The sequence below is a fragment of the Euphorbia lathyris genome, chromosome 8 (assembly GCF_963576675.1).
Source record: "Euphorbia lathyris chromosome 8, ddEupLath1.1, whole genome shotgun sequence".
In the NCBI taxonomy this organism is placed as follows: Eukaryota; Viridiplantae; Streptophyta; class Magnoliopsida; order Malpighiales; family Euphorbiaceae; genus Euphorbia; species Euphorbia lathyris.
This window is the reverse complement of record NC_088917.1, coordinates 72,073,943-72,077,431: the sequence shown is the minus strand read 5'-3', so window position 1 is coordinate 72,077,431 and position 3,489 is coordinate 72,073,943. Positions and strand designations below refer to the sequence as shown.

The following is a 3,489-nucleotide window of genomic DNA, read 5'->3' as shown; positions in this document are numbered from 1 at the left end:
TTCATTTCTGTAAAAAGCAATATGATGTACACACATTGTTTATTCAATAATAACAAACACAGTAGCGTTTAGACATTGTTCATATTTAGTTTACATTTTGGTAGTAGATAGACCAGTCTCTATTCCGAAGATTCAGCGAGAAGATTGAGTAGAGAATCCGCCCCTGAGCCTGACAAACTCTAACGAAACCCAAGGAAAGGATTGACAACCCGTTCACTTGCACGCCGTCGAATGTTTTCATGCTCTTTGTTCTCTGTAAACTTGTATCAATTTATATTTCATCTAATAAAGTCCGTTCTATTCGATAGATTTTTATGCAGCACTTTGGTAAAGGATCCGAAGTGGATTGCTGGTGTTTTCATTAAAACGTAGTTTAATTCAAAATCTTTACAAGAAAACTTTGTTGAACACTTAGATAAATTATTATCTCGGTAGAGTTTTAATTTGGTTAAGGTAGCGATCTAACCCGACCGTAGGAGGATTGACTACAGTTCAAAGCCTAAAAATTAGAGGTTCCGTCATTTATTTCATCGTTATAATTTATACAAAGTTTAAAGTTGTTTTCTTTGCTTAATGCAAACGAATACATTTGTTTACTTTTCTAAAAAGTACTAAATGTTCATGTCTTACAAATTCACTCCTAAATCAGAAGTATTTTCTAAACATCTTCATACTCTAATCTAATTCTCATTCTAGCAATTTCAACACCAAATCCGATTCAACGATTTTCCTTATTGTAAATCTTAAAAGTATATTTAACCAATTCAAAATAAGTTTTTGTTAAAAAACGTTCCCTGTGGGATCGATATCTTTTATTACTACAAGCGTATACCGTGCACTTGCGGAAATCGCTCAACAAGTTTTTGGCGCCGTTGCCGGGGAACGCCAAAATTTCTGACAAAAATTTAGATTTTTCGTATTTTATTTCGAATCTAGGTTTATTTATACTTATTCAAACTTTTATATTTTATTTATTTCAAATTACTAACATATTTATTTTTCAAATTCTGTTTTGAAGGTAGTTTCGGTTCGTGCGAAGTTTCAGGTTCATGCGCAGTTCTCGAAGTTCAGGCACGTCACCAGATCCTATTGACCCAGAAATTGAAAGAACTCTTAAAAAGAACAAGAAAGAAAAGAAAAACAAAAACAAAACTCCAATAAAAACTAGAATTACTGAGCCAGAAGTTATGGCTATGCTTATGGATTACGCTAGGCCAGGAGTGTCCGGTGTAACAAATAGTATAGTTAGACCCCAAATAAATGCAAATAAATTTGAGATTAAGCCAGCATTGCTTAATATGTTACAAAATAACGTAACATTTTACGGGTTACCTAACGAAAATCCTAACACCCATTTGACAAATTTCTTAGAAATTTGTGACACTTTTAAAATACCGAATGTGACTGCGGAAGCAATCAATCTTCGCCTTTTTCCTTTTACTTTGAAGGATCGAGCCAAAGAGTGGTTGACTTCTATGCCAGCCGCTACATTTGAGACTTGGGAGCAATTAGCCCAAGCATTTTTATCAAAAAAATTTCCTTTAGCAAAAACCGCAAGAGTCATTAAAGAGTTAACATCTTTTTTCAAAATGATAATGAAACTCTTTATGAGGCTTGGGAACGTTTTAAAGAACTTCAACGTTTATGCCCACACCACCAATTGCCCGCTGAACTTTTAATGCAAACATTTTATAATGGACTAAATCCTACAACTAGAGGTTCATTGGATGCTATGTCTGGAGGGTTATTCATGAAGAAAACATCGGCCCAAGCAAGAGAACTTCTGGAGGAAATGGCAATCAACAGCAGTATATGGCCCGCGGAACGTGGACACGTACCAATAGCGAAACCATCATCCTCAACTACATCATCAGTTAAAGGTATAGTGAATCTTGATCCAGTTGCGATGTTGCAAGCCCAATTTTCTGCCTTATCGCACAAAATTGATAGGTTTATGGCACCGTGTGATCCTAATGGTAAGCCAATCCAAACGGATGTGGATTATGAAGGTATGAGTGAAATTGAACAGGTAAATTTTGTCCAAGGGCAAAACCAACCTAATAACCCTTACTCCAATACATATAATCATAGATGGAGAAATCATCCTAACTTTAACTGGAGAGATAACAATAATAATGCTAATGCTAATCAAAATCATATGACTAATTATCAAAATCAATCAAGAGATACGATTAGCACTTTATCTTCTAAAATCGACAAATTTATTGATGCTATGAGCAGAAAAATAAGTAATCACGACGATGGTTTTAAACGGATCGAGAATAAATTCGATCAGCTTATTAAAAACCAATCATCTAGCATCCATAATTTGGAGGTTCAAATTAGACAACTCGCTAAATCAATTCCATCCCGCAAAGAGGGAAGTCTTCCAAGCCATGCGGAAGAAAATCCGAAAGAGCATGTAAAGGCTATCACTCTTCGTTCAGGAAAAAATTACTTAGGTCCGGAAATGCCCGGAAATTCAACTTTGCCAGGAACTGATTTACCAAAGTCCAAAGAAGATACATTAAACCAAAAAGATGCACAACTTGACTCTAGTACAAAAACTTTTGTACCCAAACCACCTTTTCCACACAAAGTCCGCAATAAGGACTATGACAAACAACTTTTAACATTTTGGACATCTCAGCACTTGAGCGGGCTCACTTGTTGCTTACTTCGGTTCCTCCCGTCTTTATTTCATATGCTTCCCGTATTGCCCATCTTCGTGGCACTATGGGTGGAGGAGCTTCAAGTTCTCAATTTATAGGTACCGAAGAAGGAGGCGAGGTGGAAGGCGAGGAGGATGCACCACAAGCTCAACCACAACCTCAAGCACCTCAAGAGGATGATCCGGTGGATTTGCGGAGGATTTTGAACCAAATCAATTCCAATAATCGTCAAATAAATTTAAGAATTGATGATTTGGTGGAAAACAACATGGTGATGAATGACAACCTCAATACTTTGAGGCGCGAGCATAGGTCTACTCGGTATCAGATGCTTTCCTTCTTCCGTCGCCGAAATGTGGAGACTTCACCAACACCTCCGGATTCCCCGCCTCATGCTTAGGTTGTCTTCTTTATTTTTATTTTTATCTTGTTAAAGTTTGGTACAATATTTCTTTTTACTATGTTTGGTACAATTTTTAATTTTATGTTGAATGATTTTTATTTCGTATGCTTTCTTTCGTGCTTATTTTTCATGATATCTCGATTTTTGCACCAATGAGGACATGGTCCAATTTAAGTGTGGGAGGAGATATACATATATCATTTTAGTTTTTAGCACGAATATTAAATGCAATGAATAATTTTTATGCAAATGCAACATATATTGCAACACATTTTTTTTTATTTCACACTATTTTTATTAACTTAACATTTTCATATGTTTATAAATTAATCATAAGTTAATATGATTATTATTTTTAGGTTATCATTATCTATAGAAATAATATTTCTATACGGGTAATATTTTTCAAAAATT

The 3,489-nt window shown here is 35.1% G+C and overlaps 1 non-coding gene across 1 annotated transcript; it reads right to left on the bottom strand.

The window, feature by feature from the left end:
* Positions 1-1,556: 1,556 nt before the first annotated feature.
* Positions 1,557-1,662, bottom strand: LOC136204390 (small nucleolar RNA R71). Its single transcript, XR_010675232.1, has one exon. It is a non-coding gene; the product is annotated as a small nucleolar RNA R71 (small nucleolar RNA).
* Between the last annotated feature and the right edge of the window lie 1,827 nt (positions 1,663-3,489).